Genomic DNA, 15,367 nt, shown 5'->3' with positions numbered 1-15,367 from the left:
AATGTTTTCAGATCAAATGTTGACTCAAGCAAATGTGATACATCGCTGCACTGTAGACAGTGATGATGATCATATCATTAGTAGTGTGGTTGATGAAAGCTGTGTCTTCATTCTCGTGATAGTTGTTGGTATTCATCGATGTGCTTGTCCAATCCTGATTGTGTTTTTATAATTTACTTGTTTAGTGTGAATATTATAACAAAACCAAACCTGATCAAGTAAAAAACAATGAGAATGATTAGATTACTCTTACTTCTCACGCCACTTTTTAAATGAATTTCATTTATCATAATGATGATAATGAAACAATAATAATGATAATAACAATGCTGTTAACAATAATGATAATGAAAATTATAGGAATACTAATTATATCAATAACATAATCATCATTATCACAATGCTAATTATTGAATTGCAGTGATAATGTTAGGAATGGTTTTGACTTTTTCCGTTTTGACTTTTTTCCTTCTATTTTCAACTTCACATTAGCAGATGCCCAAGCTTTTCCCCCTCCGGTGATGCATGGTAGAATTAAGGCACATTAAAAGTGGCTTGATGGTAAGAGAGATAAGGAGGGATCCTAAAGATTAACTGTGATTAAGAAAGTGTAGAGTCGATTGAGAGAAGTATGCATCGTAGGCTGTTTGGGGAATTATCACTTGTAGTTTTCTGGTGTGTGATATGCCAGTCTAAATCCAAATCACATCAAAGTTATTTTACCTGCCAAGTTTGATTATCTGTTGGTGTCAGAGTAGTTAGAATTATCATCTGCATGTAACTTCCTGATCACAGTAGGAGATTCTTGTAATTCAGGGATGGCAGATAACTGACTTTGGACTTCGTTATTCTCTACTTTAACATGAATATAAATAGAACGTTATTTGCCCTGTGTATTACAGATCATCTGAACATTCATTCCAGTGAATGAAGCCACCCCCTCCTAACAAAAAATTGACTTGCAACTTGTTACCTCCATAAAAGAGGGAAGTGAATAGACAAAGTTTTACAGGACATGCGTATGGTATGCTTATTGCTAACTACATGTATTTCAGGGACTACAATATCTTGTATAGCTGGGTGCATTCATGCCCTGAGTTGTCTGGTTGAACTCTTTATTGCCACAAGTCTATGGAATGCTCCCTGTCGGTCTTCTTGTTTCGTGTTCACATTATACATTGGCACCCCGCCATTCTCTTTAATTGTTGGTCGTTGCTGCAGCGTTTCTGCATCAGCTCTTCTAATTGAAAGTGTGTGGAGTTTTATCGTCGTCACCTGTCAAACACCATATTGTGAGCAAGTGCACCTGCATACAGAGAAGCGTGTATGTTAACACTTTTTCTTGGGGGGGGGGGGAAGGGGGGAGGGGAGGAGCAAAGATAAGAAATGGAAAAGTTTAAAAGATAAAATGTTGTAAAGGTTCTAAATCCTTTCATTTGTACTCAAATTAAACAACCGATTATTCTGGGTTGTGCTAGAAATACTATGACGTCAATATGCATCATGTCTTTAATAGGGAAGCCTGTAAAAGATATTTGACTCGCCCTAGTTTGCGGCTCCAAAATTAGTGTGTTGTCATAATAAACACAGATTCGCGCATGCTACTGTGGCATTTATATTGTGTGGGGAAACAATTTGAAGTTGATTAATTGGTTAAGTCAAGTATCAGCAGATATGAGAGAGAGATAGAGACAGAGAGAAAGGAAGAGAAAAATCTAGGTGGGGATGGTCATTAACTCCATCGTGGTAAATATAGATCATCACAGCGGATTGAGGCTTTTCATTTCGTGAAATATTACACCCAAAGGGTGGCTCCTAAATCAAGATGATCATCAAAGAAAAAAAAAGGATACACTTGACATTTTATGTCAGGTTTGTGTGAAGATCAAGCAAAAGAAGAAGACAAGAGGCAAAGGAGATATACAACATTTTCTTTCAGAAAAAAAAAAAGTAGAAATGAAATTCCCACATGAGAAAACCATGAATTACGCATGCAAGAACATTTCTGTAGTACCAAATGTAAGATAATCTCTTTTTTTTTAATATCATACAGTAAGCATGGATGAAAACAACAAAATGTTTTCTGTCTACTCCATCAATTTCATCTGACAGAATGGGGGGGGGGGAGGGAGGGGAGAGGTGGTTAGAGCGAGTGTATGGTATACAATATTTACTTCTTTCATGCTCACTACAGAGGAGCTAAATTTTTTGTTTTAGTAATTACTTTTTTTGTGGACCAGCAAAGACTTAATGATTGCATTGAATAATGATAGATGGAGTACAAATGGATAGACATGATTCTGTGCCTGAAACATTACAGTTTTGTCAGGAGAGGTTCCCATGTCATATGTTTTAACATTCAAACAAAAGATGTTCGGGGGGGGGGGTTCATATGAAGAGTTTGATTGCAGAACGAGTCAACTCCTTTCTTGTCAATTTGAGATATATGCGATTGTAACTGCAAGAAAACAATAAAAAGATGTAAGACAGTAATTTAAAAAGTGGATGATTTTAATCATAACTCCGAGAACATTCCCTGTTCGGATTTTATTTATTTTTTCTATCTGATGATGGACTTACTTTACAATATTTAAAAATTGCACTGAACCTGTTCTAATGATCAAACTCTTGATATTTTGTAATATCAAAGAGCAAAGCTATAGAGAGGGGAAGGGTGGAATTTGAGAAAGGAGGATGCGAGGTTGTTGCACTCAAACCATGAATTGCAGAAAATTGAACTGAGGTGCTTTATCAACAACAAAAAAAAAGAAGAAGAAGAAATAAAAGCAACAACTAGTGTGGAAGTGACCACGGTGGTGTGGATGTCGGGGAAGGAGTCGACATCTAACCAAGATCGGTTGCCCTCCCATTTTCTGCCTTTCCCATTCCTGATGTGATTATGCCTGTGACCCAGATACCTGTAATTGTTTGAGGTAATGGCATACTGTGTGTGACCGTGTGTGACTGTGTGTGGTCAATGGCCACTGCCCTGGGCAAAATTACATTTTTTTTTTGTGCTGTCTTATTTTCCTTTATAAATCAAACTCAAGCAGGTATGAGAGTTGGCTTTTGTGTGGTGGAATAGTTCCTCTGTGTGAACGAGGGCAATGCCCTTGTGTGAAATATGCAAGAAGTGTTTACCTATATCTTTCAATCTTTTCATTGTTTTTTTTTCAAAACATACAGACAGACAGATAAACAGATACAAGAATACACTTATTGTTTGGCAAAAAAACAAAACAATATATGATATACACCTTTTTTTTTTGCATGAATAAATGATTTGTATCATGTATGTTTGAAGACAACAGGTACTTTACTTATAACATAAGAAGGAATATTCCTGAAGTTATGATAACAAATATCCTGTATTTTGTTTTGATATTTTCTTTGTTTCTAAGCAGCTTTAATTTCATGTCTCAACTTTAATAGCAAGAATGGAGTTAGCTCATTTTGTTGTAAAACTCTTCAAATGTAGAAAGAGAGAAAGGGAGAAAGAGAGAGAGAGATAATTTCCCAGCCGTGCATGATGTGGCTGGAAAGATATGGTCAAGACCTGTGATTAAACAAAGAAAAAAAAAAAGAAAAAAGTTGGTGCCAGAGATGCTGAGTTGAAGTACAGCTCGATTGATGCGCAGGAGACATCGTTAAGTGTCATCCGCTCTGGCTTTTTCACGGTTTGAGAAATCTGTGTTTCCCCCATCCGTTCCTACGTGTGAAAGCAATTAGTGGTTTGCCCATAACAACTCACTCGAGATCCACATCCCCTCGCTGCTTCTTCTCTTCACGCTTGAATGAGCAGAGGTTGCTGTTTTGTTCTCCGTGGCAAAGACAACTCGCAGAACGAATTGTTGATGATCATATTGTGTCAAACAGTCTCACATACACACACTCACACACACACGCACACGCATGCACACAGTCGTGCAAATCAACACAATATCAGTGTACTGTTTATCATTGGGAGCAGTGATTTAAAAAATGTTCAAGATATCACATTTGATGCATGTGTGTAGGTCAGTTGTAACACCAAACATCCTACCATATAAAAGAATTTGCAATAAAGCCTAAAATCTAAGGAGATATCACTATTTTTCTCAGTAAACCATAACTGTATATCTGGTTTATTCTTGAAACAATTCTATCATAATTATTGTTCACATTTTGTATATTTAACAATACTTAACATTGATTATAATGATTCAATTTTTACAGTGGTTGTTTCTATCCCTTAGTCACATTTTAGAACTATTATGAAGCACTAAAGCTGGGTTATTGTTTCATCTGCAAATGGTAAATGATGCCTTTAAACAACTCACAATGCAGTCGATGTGAATCCCTTCATGCTTGAGAATGGTTTATCAACAGTGAACAAAACTACAAAATGCAACCCTAAAACCCCAACATGTAGCTAATAGTATGATACCTTTTATTGACTTCTTTTTTCCCCTTTCTCCACTTCCAACAATATATTATCCTGGTCAAGTCTTCCCTAAATTCATGACATTTGAATGCTACTTGCAATAGCAAAGCAATGGTGAATTTCATTCATTATTCCCAAAAGCACAGACCCAAAGGATATTAGTCTGCCATATACATGTATGTGACAACAGTGGAACTTTGAGGTCGTGTACTCAAAAGAGTTTAATGGGGACACTGTCTTACTTTACCTGTAGACATGCTTATAAGATATAGAAAGAAGGTCATGGTGTATACAATTTGTTGCTGTCTGTAGATACTGGTATGGAGCAAAATTCGATCGTTTGAGGAGTTGTTACAATGTTTGCAAAAAATATTTTCCTTTTCTTTCTATATGAATACTATGAATTTATGAATTTCACAGACTGATCTCAAGAAATGTGGGTCACAATGGTGGGAACTCTTTCCTTTTTTATCTAAGAGAGCAGTGTACTGAGCAAGGAAATGAAAGTCAAAGAAATGTGTGTAATAGAAATAATTTCAGCAAGTTTCTTTTTTTTTTTTTTTAGTATCCATAGTTAACTGTGAATTGTGGTTTAAAAAACAATATTTGCTTTTGAAAATCAAAATGTACTGTAGATTGTTCTTTTAGCAGTTAAGCTCTCAAATTGGTATTGATATTCAAAATTTTAATGATAATTTTTTGTTTGCTTTTAAAATCGAGTGCCAATGAGTGAAATGTGTTTTCTTATTCTTTGTCTTTTCCCTCTGCAGGTAAGAAAAAGACCACAAAGATGTGTGGCAATGTTGTTTTGCATGGTGAAAGTTTGTTGAAGCACTATTAATCACCTCAAGGTAAGTGGGATTCTATTGTACATTTGAAGAGTTTGTTCGCAAAAACCGATAAGTCCATTTTTAAAGATTTTGAAGTACGGTCTCTGTCGTAAAGTACAAAATAATACCTTTTAAATGATATATTGGTCACTACATACAAAGGTACATTTTTGAAGTTATGGTCAAAAGAAGCAAAAATTTTCTTATTATTCTCTTTATTTTTCTTGACCTTTAATGACAAATATCTCCATTTGGCAAATATGGACTTATCGGTTTTTGCGATAAAACTCAAACTGTTCATTTGATGAGCTACAAATGCGTGAGAAGTCACAAATTGCACCTGTGAGATCCTCCTTTGCAAGTACAGTAATCAAGGCTAATTCTTCATAGCAAGGAAACCACCACTATTAAATGATTTGAAAATTGTAGAAAAAAAGGGACAATAATTTCAGCAAATATTGGGAATACTTGTCACTCGTGCAGACATGCAGTGAACAAGATGCTGCATCTAATAATGCTCAAATATGAAGCTGTCAGTCATTATTATCGTAATATTACCATAATCTTATCATCGCTGTTGTATCTTCTTCCCTATTTCAGTCTCCATCGTCACCAGCATCTTTATGGTAGTTTGAACTGAGTTTATTCTTTGAGATTCTCATATCAAAGAGGAGGCATGTGTGATATGTCCTTGACAGAGAAAGACTGGGGAGAGAGAGAGAGAGGGAGGGAGAGAAAGAGATTAAGACAAAGAGAAAGAGAGAGAGAGAGAGAGAGGAAGAAAAGAGAGAGATATATACATTGGTAGAAAGAGAAAAAGAGAAAGAGATCTAAAAAAACGGGGAGAGAAGGGGAGGTAGAAATAGAAAGAGAAAAAGAGAGATATACATTGGTAGAAAGACAAAAAGAGAAATAGATCTTAAAAAACACAGAGAAAGGGGGAGATAGAAGGAGGATCAGAAAAGAGAGATATACATTGGTAGAAAGAGAAAAGGAGAAAGAGATTAAAAAGAAAGGGGAGAGAGAGGGAGATAGAAATAGAAAGAGAAAGGAGATATATGTTTGTAGAAAGAGAAAGAGAGGAAGAGAAAAAAGAGATATGTTGGTAGAAAGAGAAAGAGAAAAAGAGAGAGAAAAAAAGGGGAGAGGGAGAGAAAATGAGAGTGTGAGAGAAGAAGAGCAAGAAAGAGAGAGAACTAGGAGGAGAGATAAGAAGAGGAATATGTATAGAGAGAGGGAGAGATATATAGACAGAGATATAGGAACAGGTGGCAATCAGATCAAGCTAGTCCAGCTCTTGTTGTCGCAAACAACACAGATGAAACTCCACTCTACCGGCACATTCCAACACGCTTTCCTCATCGTCGGCTCTCGAAACTCGAAGATTGGTTCATCAAATTGTCCGTCCTTAATTTTCCCCTCTCCCCCCCCCCCCCTATATACCTCATCTCCCTCCACGCTTGCTCATGTCTGCTAATTTCTGAAGCAGCTCATGTGTTGTTGTCATCTCATATTTGGGACTCGAGTTACGGTTTCACGACATCCAGCTACGTGATGGCATACTCTTTCTTTAGCTCTTCTCATTACTTCACCTAGATTTTTTTTTTTGACGAAAAAAAAAAATGCTGCGTGGCCATTTGATATTCGACCTCGTCATCTAATTCAATCTGGGCTATTACCTTGTTGACTCAAGCAGACTACCACTGGTGTAGCACTTTCTTGTAATTTGGCCTGAAATGAGAGAGAGAGAGAGAGAGAGAGAGAGAGAGAGAGAGAAGCAGAGAAGGGACCTCTTTTTGCCGGGGAAAAGAAAAAAAGAGAAAAATATATTAGACAGCCGTGGCAGATTACATGTCATCTTGTGTAGCAGTCTCATGGTGTGTTTGTCAACATTTTGACAAAATTTATGCACTTATAACCCCCCCCCCCCCCCAGTCAGTCACATAAATTTGGTTGCTGTTTATTTATCAGAATCATGTTATGATGAAATTATAATAACTGTAAAACATTTAACTAGAGAAACACTCTGAGAGCGCAGACCTATGCCAAGCAGCATTTCCACCACTGATCTTGTTCTTCCACAGAGATCAGTGATTTCCACTTTATGTATGCATGCCGGATTTCCCAATACATTGTGTAGAAGCCTTTTGATATGTCATCGACTTCCAGCTGCATGGCGTGCCTGGCCCTAGCAGAGACTAGAGCAAAGTGCGTGTATGAAAACCTCAGAAATGCGCAGCTTGAATCCCCAAGTTCATTTACCCTGCCTACCAAAATATCGAAAATCCTTCATAAAATCCACAAAAATTCCTGCATCACTACCAAAATTCAATCATCTGATACATGTGCCATTCTCAACCTTCCCTGTAAGTTTCAACTAAACCCGTTTATCACTTTTTGAGTTATTTTGCATACGGTCAAACAAACAAACAAACGTTAATGAAAACATAACCTCCTCCTTTGGTGGAGGTAATGGCAGACAATTTTTTGGATGGTGCAGGTTTGGATGTGATCTTGTGGAATATAGAAATGCAGACATACCTTGAGGGGGGGTCAAAGTGTTGTTCTTAAATGTTACCTCAAATGATTGGAGTATGATCAGATGATCAGGGGGGTAGAAGTGCACCACGTAATCCAAATAGGGCAAGTAAAAATGGTATTGAATGCCCATTTGTTTTCACTCAACATTAGTATTCATACCAAGCGCATGTATGCAAATTAGGTTTGAGGCTGTAATGTCAAGTTCTCCCTATTAAAGGCATAATTTACCATTTGCAGATGAGACAAAATCCCAGCATTAATGTTTTAGAATAGTTCTAAAATATGAGTTCGGGTTAGAAATAACTACTGTAAAAATTTGAATTGGTAAAATCGATGACTAAGTATTGTTTAGTATACAAAATGTGAACAATAGTTATAATAAAAATGTTTCTAGACTAAACCGTCTACAGTTACGGTTTATTGAGAAAAACACAATTATCTCCTTATACTTTAGGCTTTATCGCGAAAATTTTACATGATAAGAGGTTTTGTGGTACAACAGACCTACACATATGCATTAAATGGTATATCTTGAAATTTTTTAAAATCACTGTTTCCAAAGGTAAACTGGACCTTTAAAGTTTCCCTCGGCCTGTACATGACACTTCACCAAATTTTGGTGGGGCTGCTGTACCTCCTTCCCCTTTCTCCAGTGCGGTAAAATGCTGATCGCTTAGTGCAATCTTATAATTATGATTACATATTTTGTTTCCTTATCGAGTAATGTTTTTTTATTATATACACTGTATATAATATTTATGACATTGTTTCAAATATTTTGCTTTGATATTTTGAGAAATATGCCTTTCTTTGAATAATTTCTATGAAAGTTCAAGGCATATTTGTGATTAATCTATGTAAAGCTGTAACTGGTATGTGATATTTGGGTAATTTAGAATTAAAAAGAAAATAAATGGAGAGTTTGAGAGATATAACATTGTATCTTTGTGGTAGGTTTTAAGAACTATGCATGTTTGTGGTTTACCACATTCATTGCAAATAAAGGGAAAAAATAGTCAAAAGAGATTTAGGCATTCTGAAATGTAAAGTATATCACATCCAATGAGAAACAAAACCAAACCTAAGTGGACAAGATTACCGTCTGCTTTCTTAAACCCCCGAGCGGTGTAAGAAGAGGAATAAATACACCATACGGAGAATATCACTTCCAGAACCACTGCTTGTGGGAGGAATGAAAAAACAGAAATAAAGGCATGACGGAACGATCAGTGGAATAACTCGGCGGTGCGCGAGACACGTCCTCGTGGAGGAGCGAGGTGGCAGTGAGCCAGACGGAGAATGGAAATCAATGCCGGTGTTAAGCCGCTTGTAACGATTGATATCTTGTTGAGGGATATTCCTGCGTCGGTCGGCTACAGTCATGTAATCGCTTCCTTCTTTTCATTTCTCAACGAGAGAGAGAGAGAGAGAGAGAAAAAATCTTATGACTTGAGATATACACAGTGGTTTTTATTGCACTTTGTGTCAGCCTTGATTACGTTCTACAAATCGCTACCGATCCATGTTTAAAAATCATAGACAAGCATGAGCTGATTATTCATTAGTGTGTATTCACCTTTGCTGTTTCGCTCATCGACAAACCATTGTATTGGAATTCAGCTGCTTTTGATACTTGATGATGGACAAACACTGTACTCATGGCAAAAATGTCCACTGGACGAGACAAACTATATTGACTGGACGACATGCACATTGTTCTGTGTAATTGTCAATCTTGTAGGCCACTTATTTTCATGACATGCATTGATCTTGACTACTGGATTTCCAAGTACTAATAGACTATTGCAACTGATGAACAAGAATTGCATGAATTTGAAACTAGTAGACTATTTCTCTCAAGCAGCTATTATCAAATAAAACTGAAGTAGTCTGGTTCCAAGTTCCATGCTTTTTTGCTTCCTCGCAAAGTAATTTCGATCTCAGACAAATTGATGAACTTATAGTATAAAATTTTCCCCCTCAGCAAGGAAGGGAGACCCTATGCCTCAATTGTCAGTTGGTTTATGATGTGTACATATTAAACTATGGGTTGAGTTTCTTGGATATTGATATTTTTCAGCTTTATAAAGACAGTGCAATAGCCTTCAGGCCAGGCTAAACAACCTGTGAGTATTTTTTTTCTTTTCTTCAACTCAAGCTTCCGACCGATATCTCGTGGGCATTGAGTCCAGAAGGTTGTTTCGGCGCGATTGATCAAAGAAGTTGTCAGCGGAAGTGACGGGTAGATTGCTTGGCACATAATTGACATGCTGGATGAGTGAATAAGTCTCAAGCGCTTAGAATAGGTTCTCTTAGACTTGCATGTGCTCTGACTATACAAGGAGTATGACTCCGGCAAAGTGTTTTTTGTGGTGGCATTTGCACAAGTGGTTGTGAAGTACTGTTTTATTTTTTATTTTTTTAACACTCGGCAGGAGTGGAATGTTTTCTACTTGAAACTGCCGCAAATATTATTGTTTTCATTACTGTAAACATTGTTATGATGATGATGATGATGATGATGATGATGATAATAATAATAATAATAAAGATAATAATAATAATGATAATAATAATGATAATAATATTAACAACAACAACAATTATGATAATAATAATAATAATGATAAAAATAAATAGAAAAGCACTCTGAGAGCGCAGACCTCCGCCAAGCAGTTACTTTCCACCACTGATCTTGCTCTTCCCAAAGAGATTTTTCTCCTCTCTACCACTGGGGAAAAGCTCTTTGGACTCTTCCATAGAGATCAGTGATTTCCACCCATTATACGTACTGCATTGTGTGCTGAAAGCCGCCCAATTTCCCAATATAGAAGCCTTTGTTACGTCAGAAACCCTCAGCTGCACAGTGCGCCTCGCCCTAGCAGAAAGTGGAGCACGCACTTTAGTGCGCGCATGCAAACCTCAAATACGCGCAGCCTGAAGTCCCGAGTTCATTGACCCTACCTGCCAAAATATAAAAAATCCTTCATAAATTCCCCCAAAATTCTCGGATCACTACCAAAAGTTAATCGTTTGTTACTTGTGTCATTCTCAACCTTTCCTGCAAGTTTCATCCCAGTCCGTTAACTACTTTTTGAGTTATTTTGCACACGGACAAACTAACTAAACTAACTAACAAACAAACCAACGGTAACGGAAACATAACCTCCCCCCTTGGCGGAGGTAATAATGATTAACAACAGTGCTTATACAGTGTATTACACATAGTGCGTAATGTCCCTATGTGCTCATGAGTTGTCTGAGTAAGTTACAAGTATTTATGCATGATTTGGTAGCAGGCTCCCTGGATGCTACATACAATCATTATAAAGCTACAAGCTGTACTAATGCTACATAGCATCCTTAAGACAATTTCCCAGAAGCAGAATCCAAAATGCTTGGATTTATTGAACATGGCAGGGGGATAATGTCATGGCAAAGCGATCACACAGTGTTTTTTCACCGGTGATTAAGCGCCCCCACTTTGTAATGTCGCTTCGCATCGCGAACGATTCCATTTCCAAGGGACGCGGGTGTCATGCCCGCCGTCGCGGGTGATCAATTTCGTCGGGCTGATTCGCCGTTCGCTGCTCTGGCAGCTCCCAAACAGTTCCTGCATGTGATTTTGAAAGGCGAGTGTGGCTTGGGAATGTATAGGGGGATGAGAGTATCAATTAGGTCATGATAACGGCAGGCTCCATACCGAACCTTTGCCGACGAAATGATGAAACCAGTAACGACAACAGCGGCAGAGAAGAACTCAGTAATGTTTAGCAGTCCTGTCAGTTTTGGCAAGAGAATTACAGGTTGTTATTGAGGAACCTAATGAAGATTGATTGCTTCTGGGGGAAAAAAAAATCTGCTTGTATAAGGACACTGTCCCTTCTTGCTGTGCTGCACTACATTCGACCCCTTTGAATGATACATACAAATTACATGTCACTTAACCTGTTGAGGACGGGCTGATTTTGCCACAACATGCATTTCACATAAACGTCTACCCGAGTATATGCTTGGGACTCGTCTTCAGCGGGTTGATAAAGGACCATAGTTGGTATTTTGTTTTGACTCTCTCTATTCACTTTAATCTGTACTGCTCAAGTGTTTCTATTTATCTTTTTTTTTTTTTTTAAATGCGCAAGGTTCTCATTCTACTGAGTATATTTTTCCGATGATTTATTCATGATTTTACCTATTTTTTTTTTTTTTTTGCTTTGCATATACTCCAATATACAACAGAATTCTTATACATTTTCACAATGTGCAGAAAAAAAATTGCTTTGACCCTGTGTGTGCCTTGTGTGCCAATTGACACATAAAACCCCATAATGTTGTAAACACTGTCTAAAGTCCCTGACACTGAAGGGGTTAATGTTTTCCTGCCATCTACATTGTATATAAAAACACCGCCAGCAGAGTAAATATTTCTGTTATAGAAACAGAGTAGTAGAAATGAAAAGAGACACAATTGTCTTCTAATTCAATTAAGTACATTCATGCAGCATTAACCTTCTTCATATGGATGTATTTCATTTTGAGAAAGCATAAGTAATGTTGGTAGAAGTAATAAGAAGAATCAGAATTAGGTGAGGGTGTGCAGCAATGTGTAGGTCATTTTAATCCTAAGTATGCAATAATATGGAAAATAACATTAGAAATGAAGTACATTCATATGTAAACCTGTGATATGGTTTCTAAGCACTTCGAAGCTAGTGAAATGATGCTGTTATGGTTACTGTCTTCTTGTCAAATGGGGGAGTTAAAAAACAAACAAACAAAAACAAACCACCCCCCCCCCCAAAAAAAAAAACCCTCAAGTAAATTACCCCAAGAATCAGCTGCTCTCGCAGTTATAACATTGGATTTATGCTAGCAACAAGGATGAAAGTAGCGTGCCTTAGACAATGATATTTGTGGGAGGTGGTGGACAGGATCGGAAGATTGAGAGCCAGAAGCATAAATAAATGGCACGTCCGAGGTGTCCGCGGCATGGACGAGATGCGTGGGTGATGGAAATTGACAGGAAGTGGTCAAAGGGACATCACCGAGGGGATTGTGACCCTTCGGAATCACACCAACTCATCATTGCATACTGGTCAATTTTGGTATACTGATGGCGGTGCATTATCATAGTGTTACCTCCATATTAAAGGCACAATACAAGGAATGATATCAAATGCAACCTTGACGACAACTCCGTGCATACCAGTGCATATTATTCAAACAAAGATGACTGCAGACCAATTTGCCTAGAGCAATCTAGCAGAAAACATTGCATTTTCCGATGATTTGTGTATAAATGTCACTCTGAAGCATCTTTGAACTCTCAGTTTTGTTTTGGTTTATTTTTTTTTTCACAGCTAGGAACCGATTCAGTAAAGATAGACTGAACTTTATGGCAATTTGCCTGAAATTAACCAAAAACTTCTTCAAGTAATGGTAGTCTTATCAATAGTGCAAGGTTTGAGGAATAATAACCTTTTTCATTTTAGTTATTAGTGAACATGAATATTATTCCTTTGCCTTCAATTTTCATTGCAGATTCTCAGAAATCTTCCCTCTTTTTATCTAGAAGAATGAACGAAATAAAAGCAGTAGAAGTTTTGACTCCAATGAAAAGAATGTCCATTTTCACAAGTAACTCTACTCTAGAAAGGCCAATATCATCACCCTGCATTGCTGTGTGTCCTTATTGAAGCATCTGCTACCAAAGGTGCCAGACTGCAAGCTATTGCACTGCACACAAATATGAACTAAACTCTTAACTTGCCAGAGTTGCAAGTTTGCACCACATTATACACATAGAGTCCAAAGGGGTGTCATTCTGGCATGATAAGTGTTAAGAGATCTCCATGGAAACCACCCCACCCATTCTTCTCTTTTCTTTGTATCTCTATACTAGCACTCTCTTGGTTCCAGGCAGGTGCGAAAAAGAATGTCCGGCCTCTTTTCCGTTCAGCTGCGCTGCAGATGAGACCTTGATTGGCTGTCACCTTCATGGGGAATTGTCTCTGACACCTTTTCTCTCTTTTTTATACCTAAGGCCACCATAGAATTCTAATTTCCTCTTGTATTTTTGTAGGTTTTATATGTAGCATAAGACAGGATTGCCTCCCTTTTTCTAGCTCCTGTAAGGTACTGGATGTCTCATCAGAATGCAGTGTATTCAAGTTTTCTTTGATTGCCTTTAATAATTATGTTTTTATCATTGTGAATGCTCAGAGCATTTTTCAAACATATGTCAATCATTTTTTGATAAATTATGCATAATGAAAAAAGTGATCTTTTGTGGTTTGAACTCTGCACCTTCATATTTGAAATTGGTGCTGCACAATCTGCTGGACCATACAATGTGCAGTAAGCAAGTGCTGCCACATGAATAAGACATTTCAGTCATCTGCTTCGAGGGAGCAGCCAGAAAATTTGCCATGTGTGATCTTTAATATGATGAACCTCCATGGCCCATTAATATCATTTTTCAGGTTTTTATGAAAGCATGCTATATAAGCAGCCGCTGACACATCATGTTACTGATTCAAATGCCCTATTAACTCTTTTTATGGCAGGGAATTTAGACAAGCAAACATAGCAATGGGGTATTCTGTGCAAGTTGGTACTCAAAGCGGTTGAAGGGTTTGAGGGAACATACTCAAATTTTCTTGTCATTGGTGAACAAAAAGTGCTTCTAAACCATCAATCATGGAAACCAGCATATCTCCTTGCATGTGTGACTTGACATTATTAAAAAAAACAAGAGAGAGCCATATGTCCATCATCAGTGTTGATGATGGTGAGGTATGAGCCCTCCCGACTTGTGTCAGGTGATTACTTGTGTGATTTCCATTACCCCATCCTCATTTGTTGGTCATTTGTCGGCTGTCGGTGATCACATGAAAGGGCTTCAATTTCATGGCACAATCTATCAACAAGCACGTCTTATCTGACGGCATCTCGGCGCAGTGGCTGTGATCTTTGGCGAACCTGTTAACTCCCCGTGACACGTGCCGTCACGATCCCCCCTCTCTCGGCCGCGACGTTCCTTCCGTCCGCCTCCTCGCACGGGCGAGGGACATTCCTTCGCAGCAAATCCTAATCACAATTGATGAGACGTATCTGTCGATGTCTCATGACCCTTTCGGTGAGGGGTTCGGGGAAAGTCACATCATCCCGGCTTTTATCTCCTGGTGACACGTGTCACCACGACCTCCGATCTCTCTCTCTCTCTTACGCCTCAATGAAGACTCTGAGTGGATGGGAGCGCCGACTTTGAAGGCACGCCTCTGTGAGGTGTGAGGATGCGTCCCTCTAGATGGCGATGTCCTTGCTCCCAATATATGCGTAATCCCGTCGCGTTATTAGGTGAAGTGAAGCAATATTGGATTTGATCTTCCCTCCTGGGAGATTGTCTTTATCGTAAAGTCAATTCCCCAGTGGTGGATATGTGTGCATATAAGGGGGGGGGGGGTAGAGAGAAGGGCGCATAGAAAGTTTATGAGGAAAGAGATCACTTTCACTGAATATTTACTTGAAACGCCACACTTCATGTGAAGGTGGAGTTGTATGGGGGAGTAAA

The 15,367-nt window shown here is 38.1% G+C and overlaps 1 protein-coding gene across 1 annotated transcript in view; it reads left to right on the top strand.

Annotated features, from left to right (window-relative positions):
• LOC140238796 (high affinity cGMP-specific 3',5'-cyclic phosphodiesterase 9A-like) overlaps positions 1-15,367 on the top strand; it is a 269,607-nt gene that overhangs the window by 163,364 nt on the left and 90,876 nt on the right. The gene's annotated exons all lie outside the window — the stretch shown is intronic.

Source organism: Diadema setosum, chromosome 15, assembly GCF_964275005.1.
Source record: "Diadema setosum chromosome 15, eeDiaSeto1, whole genome shotgun sequence".
Classification (NCBI taxonomy): domain Eukaryota; kingdom Metazoa; phylum Echinodermata; class Echinoidea; order Diadematoida; family Diadematidae; genus Diadema; species Diadema setosum.
Note: the sequence above shows the minus strand (reverse complement) of the source record. Positions and strands in the feature narration are given on the sequence as shown.